The sequence below is a fragment of the Pelmatolapia mariae genome, linkage group LG4 (genome assembly GCF_036321145.2).
Source record: "Pelmatolapia mariae isolate MD_Pm_ZW linkage group LG4, Pm_UMD_F_2, whole genome shotgun sequence".
NCBI classification, from domain to species: domain Eukaryota; kingdom Metazoa; phylum Chordata; class Actinopteri; order Cichliformes; family Cichlidae; genus Pelmatolapia; species Pelmatolapia mariae.
In genome coordinates, this window is record NC_086230.1 from 16,463,661 (window position 1) to 16,481,989 (window position 18,329).

General features: G+C 43.5%; 1 protein-coding gene and 1 long non-coding RNA gene across 2 annotated transcripts in view; one reads left to right on the top strand and one right to left on the bottom strand.

Annotated features, from left to right (window-relative positions):
* The window catches only part of LOC134626108 (Ig heavy chain Mem5-like), an 83,687-nt gene that overhangs the window by 48,381 nt on the left and 16,977 nt on the right, over positions 1 to 18,329 (top strand). The window lies entirely within an intron of this gene.
* Positions 7,048 to 8,698, bottom strand: LOC134626117 (uncharacterized). Its single transcript, XR_010093796.2, has 5 exons — positions 8,615 to 8,698; positions 8,350 to 8,501; positions 8,204 to 8,236; positions 7,716 to 7,899; positions 7,048 to 7,260 (listed from the first exon to the last, which is right to left on the bottom strand). It is a non-coding gene; the product is annotated as an uncharacterized LOC134626117 (long non-coding RNA).

Consider the following 18,329-nt stretch of genomic DNA (forward strand, 5'->3'; position numbering starts at 1 on the left):
CTGGTATCAGCAGCAGCACTTGTAAAGTGTACCTGCAGAGCTTGGTAGTTCTCCCATACTACTTTCACTGTTCTCTCACTTGAAGCAACCCAAACATAATAACCATAGAACAGTAGAACATAATCTTGAGTCTTGAAGATGGTTCATTTCTTTACCCCTGAAAAATATACAAAAGCAGATTCAGCAAAATACAATCACAGTACACCAAATGAAAAATGAGAAATACTGTACAAATCATTTTACCTAGAAAAGGCTCCAGCACGTTTTGGGCTCCACTTTCCTTTCACTTTGGGCTTCGCAGTTTGTGGATGCTGCACTTCTCCTCCCTAGTGCCAGCCATGTCTGCACATATGTTTGTGCGTTAAACTGATCCAAGGGTGGTCCGTTGCATTTCAGGAAAATCAGATTTGAAAGCCTTTTGATGTCGAGAGAGTTTCTTTTATCTGTCAAAGTATCATTCATTGAGCTGAAAGCTCGCTCGCATTCACTTGTTGATACTGCAATGGTGTGGACAGCTGTAAGAAGCGGCTTCAGGGCTGCTGGTGTCTTGTAAGCTTTAAGGTCTTTATACTCCCTAAATCCTAGGACACTTTCCCTCTCCCCAACTCTGAATCTCTGACATAAACGTCTGACCGCTGCATCCTCATATTGAATATCTAGAGATGCAGGCCAGGAGTCAGACTGGAGGACCTTGATGTCTGAGAGGAGGTGACTATCTGTCTTTTCAGATGAGGTTTTACTGACATGCGAGGAAGTTGTTGGAGTCATCCTGCACTTAACATTTTCAGCCAGGCTACGGAAAAATTGGCCATGGTTGATTTTTATAACCCTCTGATTTTCATGCAGGCATACATTTCTGAAGATTTTCTCCTTTTCAGCTTCAATGGCAGTTTGTGTGTAGGGACCAGGTGTGGATACCATTGACTCAAACACCCGGATTTGTCGGTCCAGCTGCCTGTCGGCTTGATCCAAAGTCATGTCCCGTCTCTGGAGCATTCTTGAGAGGTCACTGAGTTCTGTGAGGGCGTCATACATGATGCCAAGATTGACCACAAAAGAAACAGTAGTGAGAACATCATTGAGTCCTTTGTATTTTGCTCTCTCTCTTGAGTCCCTGCTGGTATCAGCAGCAGCACTTGTAAAGTGTACCTGCAGAGCTTGGTAGTTCTCCCATACTGCTTTCACTGTTCTCTCACTTGAAGCAACCCAACGCACTGATAAAACACGGCCTATCACAAGGAGACGTTGTCCAACATTGTGAGCACTCTCGGTTAACTCCCTTTGGTTTTTTGGTGATGCATGGTAGAGGGAGTAAAGCTGATCTAAGAATATTTTAAAGTGGTTGATTCCTCCTACCTCCTTCAAAACATCACAAACTGCCAGTTCCAGTCTGTGATTGGAACAATGCCAGACAAACAGGTAAGGGAATTTGGAACAAAGCTGCGCAGCAACTCCTGCTTTCCTCCCAAGCATCACTGAGGCTCCATCACAAGCAAATGCCAACAAATGTTCCTGTAGGTAGTGAGGGTCAAAGCCATTATTATGAAGACATCCTAACAGTGCTTCAGTGATGTCCTTTGCTGTGGTCCCCTGCAGCTCAATCAGTTCAAAAAATATTGTGTCTGGATTTTCACTGGAAATAGCTGACCGCAGGCACACGACAAGCACAGACATTCCACTTATTGTAGTGGATTCATCAATGAGCACACACAATTTTCTTTCATTCATCACTATGTCATTGACTACCTTCTTTTTCATTTCAGCTGCAATGTGATCCAGTATATTTGCACATGAGTTATTAGAGTGCAAAACTCTGCCCATCTTGACACCATTTAAGACTTGCAACTGGACATCTATTGGCATGTCTGTAAAGGGACGCCCATGCTTGCCAATCTTATAAGCTGTTCTAAACACATTGCAAGTTGAAGCGTAGTCAGCCTTTCTCATATCTTCAATGTGTTTTTGCATTGTATTTTGTGTTGCCTTCTCTTTTATTTCAACTGCTTTCTTGTGATAAATTGAGTCTCTGTGCTCTTTTATTTTCTTTCGTAGTGAGTTTTGTTGTGCAGCCTTGTCCCTTCCAAAAGACGAGATTAAGCACCCACTCCACTCCTGCGACACTCTCTGCCCTTGCTGCATGTCCACGCGAGCACAAACTTGACTACACACACTACAACCCAACTTTTGATTTCTGCTGATCAGCCACTTGTAATTTGTGGAGAAATACCGGACTTGTGCTTGGGACCAACATTCTGGCCACTCATGCTCGCTAACGCGGCTGTTGTCATCGGTAGAAATGGTGTCATTCTCGTCCTCGTCGTCGCCAAAAGTGCCGTCGTCCGCGGCTGCGGCACTAGTGCAGCTTTCATTAGCTTGCGTCTGACCTGCAGCGATATCATTCTGGCTTGGTGGGGTGTCAGCCAGCAAGTCCTCTGATTCTGACCTTGTTCTTTTACTACTCAGAGTCTGAAGCCAGGAGAGCATATTAAGTGTTCATTGTTTTTGTATTTTAACCGAGCAGCTGTTTGCGCGTTTTACACACCCTCTCCGGACCACGTTGAGTTGTTGACATGACAACAGCAAAAGCGACGCATGCGCTTTTCACTTGTAAAACACATTGGTGTATGGGTAATGTAGTCTCTGCTCTCGGTGGGACGAATTAGGAAGCGTGCTTGTGAAGGGCGCTCTGAAAAGCGGCAGCGCAGCCAAACGATTATAACAGATGTGCAAATGAGAGTACCGGTACGCTAAAAGCACGTTCTGGGCGCATGGAGAGGTGGCGGTACTCTCAAGAGCTATATTTAGAAGTGGCGGTACTGAGTACCGGCGCGTACCGGCCCACTTAAAGCACTGCTCCTAAAACTTCCCGTTTTTTTTTTTTTGTTTGTTTGTTTGTTTTTGCTCATAAGCAGAAAGTGCTTGCTAGCGCTGTCCTTAGACAGTAAACGTGACAAAACTATTGAGGAAAAAACGCCGCGTATACATTGTTTATCATGACTCTGGTTTTACGTGGCCTATCAACACAATTTAAAAACTGGTATATATCACCTTGTTGCTTTGTCTTTAAGTGGTCAAGTGATTGGCTTACCACGACTACTTTATTCTTCCTCAGTCAAACAGCAGCACTCATGCGATTGTGTTGCCCCCTTAGCTCCAGGTGTTGTGCTAGACCTGGGGTAGGTGTTGCGCTCTATAAGTAGTTATAAAACTTACATTTTCTGAATCATTGGAAAAATCTCTAAAGACTATTCTTATTTAATTGTGTTTTATTTTTGGACACACTTCTAGTTAATTTTTGTAGTTCACTAGCTCCAGGAGGTTAGAGTTCAGACGAGTGATGTCATCAGTAAGCGCAGAAGAAAAATGGAGAAAAAACAGTGTCTGAGATGTGAGAGCGATGTTTAGCTGATGATATGCTATGCTGCCTGTAAACTCCAAACCTGAACTGAGGTTGCAAAGAGAAGAATGGAGTCATGTCTCTCTGAGGGTGCAACATAGGCAACCTTTCTGATGGCGAGTGCCATTTAAAATTTCCTCAGAAGTCAGAGTGCCATATGATTGCATTAGCAATAAATTTAATAACGCTCTATATGAACAGTTACACAATATATAGAACCACTTTATAGAATTATATTTGTTTGCAGATGTTGGCAGCTATCAGTGAATAGTTATCAGCTATTTTGAAACAAAAAAAGACACCTTTTATCCATAACAGCAAATGAACTGTACAACAGAAAATACAAATGCTATTTATGGTCTCCTCACAACAATGATATGAAAAATAAACTAAGCCAATATGGCATGTTTGTTAATACAGAGATACACATGTTAATGTGATCTCTGGTCTCCCACTCAGTGACACAGATCTCCGAGTGTCCAGCATTCAGACGGCAACCTGAGGACACTCGGGTGTTCGCTCGCTCTGTGGTAGAGTATCACTTCCTGTTCCTGCTCAAACACAGTGGTGTTTCTGAGTAGCTTATCTGCTTAGCAATTTAATTAAAAACTTTTAAATAGATTCTTTTTTCATAGTATAATCTTCACGTGCTTCATCCGATTCACACTTTCTGTGTACTCACTACCTAATTTATAAGATAAGATAAGATAAGATAACCTTTATTAGTCCCACACGTGGGAAATTTGTTTTGTCACAGCAGGAAGTGGACAGTGCAAAAGTTATGAAGGACAATTAGAATAAAATAAAATAAGAATAAATACAGTACACAACTGTACAGAATAGAATAAAAATAGAATACTATATACAGTAGAATAAAATAGAATAAAATATACAATAGGATAAAAATAGAATACAAATGCTATATACAACAGAGTGAAAAATACAACGGTGCCAGAAAGATTATTGCACATTTGTGTTATTGCACATTTGTGGATGTGTGTGTATGATCAGTTAAAGTCTTTGTTGTGGAGTCTGACAGCAGTGGGGAGGAAAGACCTGCGAAATCTCTCCGTCCCACACCGTGGGTGCCGCAGTCTCCCACTGAAGGAGCTGCTCAGTGCTGTCACAGTCTCATGCATGGGGTGGGAGATGTTGTCCAGCAGGGATGACAGCTTAGCCACCATTCTCCTGTCACTCACAACCTCCACTGGGTCCAGAGGGCATCCTAGAACAGAGCTGGCCCTTCGGATCAGCCTGTTCAGTCTCTTCCTGTCCCCAGCAGAGATGCTGCCACCCCAGCAGACCACACCATAAAAGATGGCTGAGGCCACCACAGAGTCATAGAAGGTCTTCAGGAGTGGGCCCTCCACTCCAAACGACCTGAGTCTCCGCAGCAGGTACAGCCTGCTCTGCCCTTTCCTGTAGAGGGCGTCTGAGTTATGAGTCCAGTCCAGTTTGTTGTTCAGATGAACACCAAGGTACCTGTAGCTGTCCACAGTCTCAATGTCCATACCTTGGATGTTCAGTGGTTGCAGTGGAGGATGTTTGTGCCTGCGGAAGTCTACCACCAGCTCCTTGGTTTTACTGGCATTGATCTGGAGGTAGTTCAGCTGGCACCAGTCCACAAAGTCCTGAGTCAGTCCTCTGTACTCCTTGTCGTCCCCATCAGTGATGAGGCCGACTATAGCAGAGTCATCAGAGAACTTCTGCAGGAAGCACTGGGTGGAGTTGTGGGAGAAGTCTGCAGTGTAGATGGTGAAGAGGAACGGAGCCAGAACCGTTCCGTGTGGGGCCCCCGTACTGCAGACGACCCTGTCCGACACACAGCCCTGAGTCCTCACATACTGTGGTCGGTCGGTGAGGTAGTCCAAAATCCAGGTAGTGAGGTGATGGTCCACTCCAGAGTTCTCCAGCTTGTCCTTCAGAACCGAGGGAAGAATAGTGTTGAAGGCACTGGAGAAATCAAAGAACATGATTCTCACAGTGCTCCCAGCGGTCTCCAGGTGAGCGAGGGAGCGATGTAGGAGGTGAATGACGGCATCATCCGCTCCAATGCCAGGCTGGTAGGCAAACTGAAGTGGGTCCAGTGATGAGCTCACAAGGCGCCGAAGCTGAGCCAGGACCAGCCGCTCCAGGGTCTTCATCAGGTGGGATGTCAGAGCCACCGGCCTGTAGCTGTTGAGGTCCTTGGGGCGTGAAGTCTTTGGCACTGGTACAACACAGGAGGTTTTCCAGAGCTGTGGGACTCTTCCCAGCCTCAGGCTCAGGTTGAAGAGGTGCTCCATCACACCACACAGTTGGTCCGCGCAGGACCTGACGACCCTCGAGCTGATGCCATCTGGGCCTGCTGCCTTCTTGCCATTAATCCTCCTCAGTTCCCTCCTAACCTGGGTGGTTGAGAGAGTCAGGTTGGAGCCTTGTGTTGATTGTGTATTGGATGCTGTTGTTGGGGGTGGGGAGGAGTGAGCAGGGTGAATAGAGGAGGTGTGAAGTGTCTGAGGTGTCAGAGGTGGAACAGCAGCAGTGGGGGTGGTTGAGTCTGCAGCCGATGTTGGAGACTGCCTCATGGCTGAATCAAATCTGTTGAAGAAATGATTCAGTTCATTTGCCCACCTCACATCCCTCCCAGGCAGAGAGTTCTGATGTTTGTGGCCCGAGATGGTTCTGAGGCCTCTCCAGACTTCACCAACGTTATTTTGCTGAAGCTGGTTCTCCATCTTCTGCCTGTAGCTATCCTTCCCATTCCTTATCAGTCCCCTCAACTCTCTCTGCACCCTTTTCAACTCCTCTTTGTCTTTGGATTTGCCAAAGTATTCACTCACTGTCTCTGTACTGCTTCGCTAGCTTAGTTTAGCTCGTAGCCAACTTGTTAGCACCATGGCTACTTCACCTGTCCCTCCTGCACTTTCATGCTCATTGTGTCAGATGTTTAGCTACTCCTCGGCCTCCTTTAGCAGTAATGATACCTGTAACAAATGTAGCATATTTGCAGCTCTGGAGGCCAGGATTACTGAATTGGAGACTCAGCTTCGCACCCTTCATTCACCCGTAGCTAGCCAGGCCCCTGTAGCTGGTGCAGCCGAAGATGGCGTAGGCCCCGCTAGCTGTTCCCTGGCAGACCCCAAGCAGCTGGGGAAAGAGGGCGGCTGGGTGACGGTGAGGAGGAAGCATAGTCCTAAACAGAAGCCCCAGGTACACCACCAACCTGTTCATGTGTCTAACCATTTTTCCCCCTCTCGGTGACACACCCGCCGGGGGTCAAACTCTGGTAATTGGTGATTCTGTTCTCAGACATGTGAAACTAGAGACACAGGCAACCATAGTCAATTCCCAGATAGCAAGGAAACATTGAAACAATGTTGAGTCAATATCAGGCGACGTCATTGAACCAACGTTGAGATCTGACGTTGACCCAACGTCACTCTTGCACCCATTTTTAACGTTGAAACAACGTCAGGTTTTGATGTTGAATCAATGTTGAAACCTGACATTGATTCGACGTTATATTTTCTAACACTGTTGACATTGAAACAATGTCAGATTCTGATATTGAAACACTGTTGAGCTATGGTGTTGATTTTCCACCTCTTTCGCACAGTTGCTTTTTATTGAAAAAAAACAAAAAACCAAAAAAGGTCAATAGACATGTATCATTTGCAAAATACTTTATTAAAAGACAAAGTTTCCTATTTACATTTCTATGTTTCACGTCACTTTTTATTATTTACTCCGGGATGGGGATGGATGATGTGCTTCCTGCGCGCCACCCGTACGATCTGGAGCATATCTGAGCCATTTCTGGACTGCTTGAGCAAAGACCAACTCAGACATAGAGTTCGCCCCTACCTGCTGCGCCAGGCCATCTAGGACAAAAAATAGACACACACACAAAAAAAGGGAATTAGAGCACATGAATAAGCTCTTGTTAATTGTCTTCAGCAGGGAGAAAGTATGTAAACTCCTAGGCTGATAAACATGAAAGTCACCAGGCAGAAATCAGCAAACTGCCGCATTTGATTCCCAAAGAGCTATAAGCTGAAAATGTGATATGTCTTAGCATGGTGTGCCGTGTATCCTTTAAAAAAAAGAAAACATGGGGTCGTCGGGCTGTACAAAGTGTACAACCCGAGGACAAAACAAGCCGAAGACCAAAGACTCCATCTCCAGATTAACCGGACATGAAAGTCTTGTTATTAAGAAAGACAAAGTAATATAGCAAAAAACAGACATAGGAAATGTGAAACGCACCCAGCACATCAATTGATCCCTTTATTGTTCACTTTAGGCTCATAAAACTACAATAAATGTTAAAACTTACCAAATATGCATCTGCACGGCGCTGTCTCTTTAAATGCCCTTTTTTGCTTTGTCTGGTCCTTGTTTTTTTTCCCCTGTCCAGTTGAGTACAGAGGCCAGCTCCTTTGTAATGGCATAAACCATTACACGGCGGACTCGCACCTCCAGTGTGGTCCAGCAGCACCAATCAACGCAAAGCGTCTCACCTATAGACACATTTTATGAGATGGAATTAGCGTGTCTCATGTCTTAAATGTGTATGCAAGTGCTTGTGTGTTTACTTCATGTAATTGATGATAGAAACATGTCATTTAGTTTTCCCTAAAGCCTGATTTTCAAGTCATACAAAGAATAAACCAAAGTATTGGCAGTGCAATGTATTTCTATTCCCTTTGGTTGGATATTCATTTGTTAGTTCTTGTAACTGCTAAAAGTGTTTACTAGTTTTTGCCTGTCACATATATTTGTTATACCATGTAAACTGTGAAATTCCAAGATTTTCAAACTTGCCTTGTAATAGTGGCCTCACAGAGTCTCTGGAATCTACAGAAAAAAAAAATCACAACAAGATGACATTCAGGAGTATAAACTGGTGTTTTGAAGATAAGAGTACAATGACATTGTGATGCAGCTTTAAAGCTTTTTTAAAAGCATACCATCTATAGGGAAGACATCAGACTCTGCATGCTGGCGAGATCGCAAAGCTGTGTCGGTTTGTGCCGGAGTGGCGAAAGGTGCCGGAAGCTGGGTGGGGCATTATGATGGTTGCTATCAGTGGGCTGGGGGGCAGACTGCGGAGTGATGAGGGCTGTTTAGAAAAAGATAATTTTTTAAGTATTTAAGAATACAGACAACTTGTCAAAAAAGTTTCCTCGTGTCAGACACATATATGTACACAGACACTAGACAGTATTTTATTACCTGGTATTTTCACTCGAGGGGCCTGGGGAAACCGTTTTTTTGTAGGCTGCTCATCCTCTGAGTCCGTATATGTGTACAGGGGATTTGGTCTAAAGAAAAGAAATTAAAAACGGTCTTAAGTAATTGTAAATATGCTTTTGGCATATTGTTTCCTAAAGTTAGTTTGATTTCTAACAACACACACAGGAAACAGAGACGTGCAAGAAGGTACAGCATACAATGAATTTTTGAAGTGCACAAGTGTACACGGCTTTGCATTTTTAAAAAGTTTACAAACTTCCACTTTTTGGACTATATTATGTGGTGATATTGCAGTATGCAAGCACCACAGATATGTATAAAAGACAAGATCATAAATTCTTAACAATCAAAGATATGTTTGTGAATATAAAGGTTTTACTTGTGCTTTCTTTTAAGACTGGTCTGGGTTTCTTCTTCGGACTGAAGGTCAGACGTATCACAGCGTTCACGTGGATATCTCTGAAGACTGCGTTCTGCTTCGTGAAATGTGCCTGGAAATACAAACACAATGTACGGCCAGACATACATTACGTGTGGACAAAAGGTGCAAACGCATAGAAAAATCAGCGGTTTCAAAAATACCCTGGTACGTGTGGATGTAGCCTTATTCATTATTCAAGGCACAAACGGAAAGTCATGTACGCATGCAACGTAAAGTTAGGTGAGCGTGCAACGTACAGTCACGCATGCTGCGTGAGCATTCAAACTGAGTCTAAAGTTTTCGTGTGGGCATTGAAGCGAGTGCTCTCCAATCATCAAAAGTAACAAAGTCATTGAACACGTTTGTACAGTTAACTTTACGTTTATCAATCATATATCACAGATTTAGAATTTTTTGTAGTACTAAGCAACTACAGAGCGAAAGTCTGGGTCAAGCGCCGAGGCGACGGCAAGAACAAAGGAAACCTCGAAGCGTTAAAGCTAGCTTTGTAAGGGAATATAACGAAGAAATTATGAAACGAAAATGTTTTCTTTGTTGATATACTTTGTTCGCAGTGCAATTTATTTGTTGCCGGATTGTAAGAAGTAGACACAATTTAAATAACAGTAAAAAAAAACTCGTTAATGTACAACATTAACAAGTTTTTTTTTACTGTTATTCAAATGCAAACATGGAAATACCGAGTAGGAAAAAAAAATCATTCATTCTTACCTTATACTAATCATGGTGCAGGCCAGTGCAGTGCATGAACTGATGCCTTCTCCGGTCAATTCCGCTGAGAGTAAATTAAATGTCCCGCTCTACTGTAGAAGACAATGAATACCGGGGGAGGGGGGGGGATGTACCAATGTGAGAGGGGTGCTGCGGAATAGTCCAAGTGATCGCTGCTTTAATTTCCTGGTCAACTATACATAAATTGCGCGTAGACACGATTTTTTAAAGCTGGTGAACTAGACCAAGTCATTGATAACAGATGAACAATAAATCTACTTTCTCTGGTACTTTATACCCGATCAGTTGCAATGCAATTTAATGCTCAACTACAAATCGATGGTTTTTGATGGTGACCGGAGCCGAATGATCGTCAACTATAAATAGACGTTTTCTCGATGTTGTTGTTGTCACCTGGTCGACTATAAATAGATCAAATATCAATGACAAAAAAACAACGGTGAATCAACATCGTTACAACGTCTCTATAGTAAGACCGTCGGTTTACCACAGTATTTCAACGTTGTTACAACATTGGCATTTCAACCCCGACCATATACGACGGTTCGGATGAAAAATCAACATAGATTCAATGTCGTCTTGCTATCTGGGTTGTCTTCCAGGGGCCAGAGCAGGTGACATTGAAGGAAATTTAAAACTGCTGGCTAAGGGTAAACGTAAATTCAGTAAAATCATAATTCACGTCGACAGTAATGACACCCGGTTACGCCAATCGGAGGTCACTAAAATCAATATTGAATCGGTGTGTAACTTTGCCAAGACAATGTCGGACTCTGTAGTTTTCTCTGGTCCCCTCCCCAATCAGACCAGGAGTGACATGTTTAGCCGCATGTTCTCCTTAAATTGCTGGCTGTCTGAGTGGTGTCCCAGAAACAATGTGGGCTTCATAGATAATTGGCAAACCTTCTGGAGGAAACCTGGTCTTGTTAGGAGAGACGGCATCCATCCCACTTTGGATGGAGCAGCTCTCATTTCTAGAAATATGGACAAATTTATTAAACTCCCCAAAATATGACTATCCAGAGTTGGGACCAGGAAGCAGAGTTGCAGTCTTACACGCCTCTCTGCAGCTTCTCTCCTCCTGCTACACCTCCAAAAACCCATCTCCATAGAGACTGTCAGCTCCCAAACACACAAAAAACAAACTAAAAACCAGCAATAAACAACTTAAACATAAAAAATCACAAAGAAAGAACAATACAGTATCCACATCTGAACCAAAGAGTAAAACAGTGAAATGTGGATTATTAAATACTAGGTCTCTCTCCTCCAAGTCTCTGTTAGTACATGACTTAAAAATTGATCAACAAATCGATTTACTCTGCCTTACAGAAACCTGGTTGCAGCCGGATGATTATGTTAGTTTAAATGAATCAACACCCCCGAGTCATTCTAACTACCAGAAACCTCGAAGCACAGGCCAAGGGGGCGGTGTGGCAGCAATTTTTCACACCAGCCTATTAATCAACGAAAGACCAAGACAGACTTTTAATTCATTTGAAAGCCTGATGCTTAGCCTTGTCCACCCCAGCTGTAAAACTCAGGAACCAGTCTTACTTGTTATCATATATCGTCCACCTGGGCCTTACACAGAGTTTCTGTCTGATTTCTCAGACTTTTTATCTGATTTAGTGCTCAGCTCAGATAAAATAATTATTGTGGGTGATTTTAACATCCATGTAGAAGCTAAGAATGACAGCCTCAACATGGCATTTAATCTGTTATTAGACTCAATTGACTTCTCTCAAAATGTAGAAGAACCCACCCACCACTTTAATCACACTCTAGATCTTGTTTTAACATATGGCATAGAAACTGAACATTTAACAGTGTTTCCTGAAAACCCTCTCCTGTCTGATCATTTCCTGATAACATTTACATTTACAATAATTGATTACACAGCAGTGGAGAGTAGACTTTATCACAGTAGATGTCTTTCTGAAAGCGCTGTAACTAAGTTTAAGAATATAATCCACCCACTGTTAGCATCTTCAATGCCCTGTACCAACACAGAGAGGAGCAGCTATCTGAACGCTACCCCAACAGAGGTCGATTATCTTGTTAATAATTTTACCTCCTCACTACGTATGACTCTGGATACTGTAGCTCCTGTGAAAACTAAGGTCTCAAATCAGAAGTACCTGACTCCGTGGTATAATTCTCAAACACGTAGCCTAAAGCAGATAACTCGTAAACTGGAGAGGAAATGGCATGTCACAAATTTAGAGGATCATCATTTAGCCTGGAGAAATAGTTTGCTGCTTTATAAGAAAGCCCTCCGCAAAGCCAGAACATCTTACTATTCGTCACTGATTGAAGAAAATAAGAACAACCCCAGGTTTCTCTTCAGCACTGTAGCCAGGCTGACAAAAAGTCAGAGCTCTTTTGAGCCAACCATCCCTTTAACGTCATGAACTTCTTCACAAATAAAATTCTTATCATTAGAGAAAAAATTACCAATAATCATCCCACAGATGTAATATCGTCTACAGCTACTTTTAGTACCATTGATGTTAAGTTAGACTCTTTTTCTCCAGTTGATCTTTCTGAGTTAACTTTAATAATTACTTCCTCCAAACCATCACCGTGTTTTTAGACCCCATTCCTACAAAACTGCTCAAAGAAGTCATTAATTAATTCTTCGATCTTAAATATGATCAACCTATCTCTAATAATCGGCTATGTACCACAGGCCTTCAAGGTGGCTGTAGTTAAACCTTTACTCAAAAAGCCATCTCTTGACCCAGCAGTCTTAGCTAATTATAGGTCAATCTCCAACCTTCCTTTCATATCAAAAATCCTTGAAAGAGTAGTTGTCAAACAGCTAACAGATCATCTGCAGAGGAATGGCTTATTTGAAGAGTTTCAGTCAGGTTTCAGAGCTCATCACAGCACAGAAACAGCTTTAGTGAAGGTTACAAATGATCTTCTTATGGCCTCTGGACTCATCTCTGTGCTTATCCTGCTAGACCTTAGTCCAGCGTTCAATACTGTTGACCATAATATCCTATTAGAGCGATTAGAACATGCTGTAGGTATTTCAGGTACTGCACTGCAGTGGTTTGTATCATATCTATCTAATAGACTCCAATTTGTACATGTAAATGGAGAGTCCTCTTCACACACTAAGGTCAACTATGGTGTTCCACAGGGTTCGGTGCTAGGACCAATTCTATTTACATTATACATGCTTCCCCTAGGCAGCATCATTAGAAGACATAGCATAAATTTTCACTGCTATGCAGATGACACGCAGCTCTATCTATCCATGAAGCCAGGTAACACACACCAATTAGTTAAACTGCAGGAATGTCTTAAAGACATAAAGACCTGGATGGCCGCTAACTTTCTGCTTCTTAATTCAGATAAAACTGAGGTTATTGTACTCGGCCCTGAAAATCTTAGAAATATGGTATCTAAGCAGATTCTTACTCTGGATGGCATTACCTTGGCCTCCAGTAATGCTGTGAGGAACCTTGGAGTCATTTTTGACCAGGACATGTCCTTCAACGCACATATTAAACAAATATGTAAGACTGCCTTCTTCCATTTGCGCAACATCTCTAAAGTTAGAAATATCCTGTCTCTTAGTGACGCTGAAAAACTAGTTCATGCATTTATTACTTCCAGGCTGGACTACTGTAATTCATTATTATCAGGATGTCCTAAAAACTCGCTAAAAAGCCTTCAGCTACTCCAAAATGCTGCAGCAAGAGTACTGACAGGGACTAGAAAGAGAGAGCATATTTCTCCTGTTTTGGCTTCCCTTCATTGGCTTCCTGTTAAATTCAGAATTGAATTCAAAATCCTGCTCCTCACATACAAGGTCTTAAATAATCAGGCCCCATCTTATCTTAATGACCTTGTAGTACCATATCACCCTATTAGAGCACTTCGCTCTCGCACTGCAGGCCTACTTGTTGTTCCTAGAGTATTTAAAAGTAGAATGGGAGGGAGAGCCTTCAGTTTTCAGGCCCCTCTTCTGTGGAACCAGCTTCTAGTTTGGATTCGGGAGACAGACACTATCTCTACTTTTAAGATTAGGCTTAAAACTTTCCTTTTTGCTAAAGCATATAGTTAGGGCTGGACCAGGTGACCCTGAATCCTCCCTTAGTTATGCTGCAATAGAAGTAGGCTGCCGGGGATTCCCATGATGCATTGAGTTTTTCTTTTCCAGTCACCTTTCTCACTCAGTATGTGTTAATAGACCTCTCTGCATTGAATCATATCTGTTATTAACCTCTGTCTCTCTTCCACAGCATGTCTTTCATCCTGTTTTCCTTGTCTCACCCCAACCAGTCGCAGCAGATGGCCGCCCCTCCCTGAGCCTGGTTCTGCCGGAGGTTTCTTCCTGTTAAAAGGGAGTTTTTCCTTCCCACTGTCGCCAAAGTGCTTGCTCATAGGGGGTCATATGATTGTTGGGTTTTTCTCTGTACCTGTGAAGCGCCTTGAGGCAACTTTTGTTGTGATTTGGCGCTATATAAATAAAATTGAATTGAATTGAATTGAATTGAATTGAATCATGTGAGAGAAAATCTGCTTACACAGATATGTAGAGCCAAATACTGTCAATAAGGCCTCTGCAATGTTCTGAAGACAGTTAAACTTGTCAGGTAGTGATGTCCAGCAGGTGAAAATGCAAGCTCCATGAACACGCACAGCTGTGGATTCCAGCTGCTTCGTGGTTGCATTAACTGGCATTAATTCAACCAGTTAATGCGAGACAAATCTAGCTGCTCATTAAAGATTTCTGGTTTGATCAGAAAATAAAACATTGGTCCATACACCTGAAAGTCCCAAAAATGCATTGTGTCTCGAGTCTACGGATGTATCCGTGTATTTCCGTGGTGCTGATGCTGTGATGAGCGGACAGCTCCTGAAGCTTTTGAAGTGTCGGAATGTGGAAAGCTAACAACGTCCCTTTATCAGAGGGACTGACGACCAAGGAGAAGTGAACCTTCCAACACTGGATTGCATGTTGTAAGTGATCTCTTTAAGAAGAGATCAAAGGGGGAACTGTAAGATTCTTATTTTATCATATGTTATCCTATCCCTATAATTGAACTGTGTGAATCATTATACTGCTGTAAGCCACATCATACTTATTCTAGAGAGTATGATCAGTATGCAGTTTTTAGTTTGCATTATACTTCTGAATTAAAAAGAATGTGAAAATCATTAGATTTATTAGATAGGTCTATAATATCCTATACTGTTGATTTACTGTGAATGATTTACACTGTTTCATTGCATTTCATACTGTTGAGTCAAGAAGAGAATATTGTGTGCAGAAGGCCTTGTTTTCTGATCGTGGAGGAGACAGACCACATTCCACAGAAGTTCTACCCCCACCTTTCTCTATGTCAGAAAGACAGGGAGACAAGGTCATAACACAGGCTCTCTGAGAGTTAGAGGGTATGTAAGTTTAGGCTTTTTCCGACTAGGTGGGGGTCAACAGAGGCTATAAAAGCTTTAGGTAACGCTCCACCATTTTGAGATTTGCTGTGACCCTCTTCATACATGTCTCCCCATCCGGATGGTTTATGCTCATAAAGTGTTGAATTGTATGAAATAAAAGATTGTTGATTGAGCATTTATACACCGAGTATTGTCCTTCCTTCAGCCCAAAGATCGAAGGAATTGGGAGGATTTAACAATTTGGTGCCTGGTGATCCGGATCTTTGGTGTGCTGAGGAGGGGCGGATTTGGCCTGTGGTGAGATCGTGAGGCGAGGCGAGCAGAGGACCGGTCCAAATATAAAAAGGTAAGCACAGCCTCTTGTATTATAACATACCAAATGTGCATATTGGGCTTTCCAAATCAATCTGTTCGCTGAGTTACACGTATTTTCACATTAAATTGTCGGTGTCTGGTTTTCGGCGCGAGATACTAACATCATAAGTTGAGGCTGAATTCCAGTGTGTCATAGGAACTGCCTCTAGCAAGAAACTAATAACATACTACGTTGAGTCTAGTTGCAGCCCACGTTACCTTCCACATTTAACTTTGTCTAAGACTGGCTTCTGTGGCAATAAGATAGTAGAAAATTTTTCGAAGATGCGGCCATAAGTTCAGCACATGAAATAGAGGTGAAATAGAGGCTGGCTTGTGGTGCGGTTACGCTTCGAATTAGTTCTAAATTGAGCTCAGAAGGTTCTGTGTGTGTTTCTGCTCGTGGGATGCGCTTATGCGTGTTCGCATTGTATGAAATGACCATGGTGACAGTGACGGTTAATGTGTGAATTGGAGGACATTAGTGCGAAGACACATTTTATAATCAAAGGTTGACGCCTAGTGGAACTGTGGAAATTAATTTTGTTCATGGTGTGGCAACCCCCCTGTTTGTGGACGCACAGGCCGGTCCAGCGGCGTCTGGTTAGCCGAGGTGGCGACTTGGGAACTGAGGACTCCCGCATAGCTACAGAATAACACTGATACCGCTGTGTAATCACGGGTTTACATTTATTCTGGACTAGAACAAGACACATTTCGGGATCAAAGGTTGAGTTCTAGATTAGTCAAAAAGGTTGATTTACTCGCTTCAGTGGTTGAAATTGTGATTGCTTTGTGCCTGTCCCCTGACGAGTGTGTGAAATTAAAATAAGAGATAAAGGAGGGCAATTTGGAGCCACATAGAGATAGACGAGCGTAATTGGGTGTAATACTCTGTGGTGTGAAAAACGTGAGAGGTAAGTATTTGGGTGGAACATGTCGGATTCTAATGCTGACTTGGAGAAAAGGGAAATGCAAGGAGAGTGGAAAACGTTTGAGAAACAGAGAGAGGAGTTGGTGAGAGTGCTGAAGGTCACGCGACCTGGGAAGGCGCCAGAGAAAAATGTGGAGGCTGTAGCTATGGCGAAGGAGATTGAAGAGCTGTGTGACCGAGAAGGAGTGAAAGGTGAGTTACGAGGTTCACTAGCCAAGGTGCTCCTGGGAGCAGTGCAGAAGCACCAGGAGAAAGAGCATGAAATTCACAAACAGATGGAAAAGGCCTCAACGTGGGAGAAATGGAGGCTGAAAAAACAGTTAAAGGTGGTGGAGGAGGAGAGAGCCCGTGTGACGAGGTGGGCAGTGACATGCCAAGGGGTGGAGCACTGGATGAGGGAGCCAAAGGAGGGGTCGAACAGACGGACCTTGCCAGCCTCCACTGTGACATCATCCCCCGCCTCATCCCCCGCTGCTCCCCCACCTCCCTACCAGGCCCCCGCCCTCTATCCTGTGTTAAGAGTTGAGCAGGGCAGCATATCAGGGGTGGACGGCCAAGTCATGGAGGTTACAGGTGGGTATGTGGATTGTGAAATATCTAAAGAGCCCAGACGGCCAACTCCAACACAGAGAAGTGGGAAAATAAAGCAAAATTCCACTTTTGTGGGCGAGGAAGGAGCCTGCGGGGGAGCAGAGGGCCCGATGCCGGACATAAAACAGTCACCTCAGGAGGAGGAGAGTGAGGAGGATAGGGCTGTGCGGCTGGTTGAGAAAGTTATATCAACTTTAGAGCAAAGATATCAAATTTCTGATGAGGAGTTGGGGAGGGGAGTAGTTGTTGCACCACAGGGGGTGGGGTCCCTGATGGGGACGTCTATTCAGGTGAGTGGGTTTATTAAGCAGAAATCTGAAGCAGGGCTGGAGCTAGGGGGGGGGGGGCTTTTCACGCCAGGGCAGCAAGAGAAAAGGCAGAAAAAGGCAGAGTAGTCAGGCCAAAACCAGGAAACACACCACATCCCATGGTGCGCAGGAGCCAGGAGGATAAGGACACCCTTGAGTTTGCTGGTGAGTTCCCTCTGGTGGTGACATCTGAAGGTCAAATGAAGTATAAGCCATATGGGGTGGGAGATGTTAATGCTTTGACAGATTTGCTGCCTCCTATTACTGATGGAGGTGCAGGGTGGCTGAAAGAGTTTGACAGAGCAACTACAGGGGTTCAATTGGCTCTGGGAGACTTCAGGGCCGTGGTCGCCCGATGTGTTAAGGGGACAGCTCTAGATGACACAGAGAAGCTAGCAGGCACCGCAATGGTGGTTGACAGTACCCCATTTTGTCGTGTTGTGAATGCAATATCTGGTGCATTACGTGAGAAGTATCCCACTCCTAATGCTTCTAAGATTTTGAAGCTGTTGTGGAAGCCTGATCAAGATCCAAGAGAGTACATAGAGCAGGCTAAAGCTTCGTGGGCCCTTAGAACTGGCCAGCATCCTGGTAAAGAGGGGATGCAACAGTTGTGGTTCAGAGAAGCTGTGTTAAAAGGTGTGCCCGAACAGGTAAGAGCGGCCATGTTATATAACGCAGATATGGAGGGAGCAGAGTCCCACGTGTGGGAGAAACATCTGGTGCACCGCCTGCAGAAGGCCTATGATGAGGCCATGAGTAAAGATGAAGACACAGATAAGATGAGAGAGCAATTGTTGAAATTGCAGCTGGGTGAAGCGAGAGTGAAGGCAAATGAGAAAAAGAAGGATGATAAGATGATGAAAGCGATGGTGGCCCAAGGTTACCAGCAAATGAGGTCAGATTTAGACACTA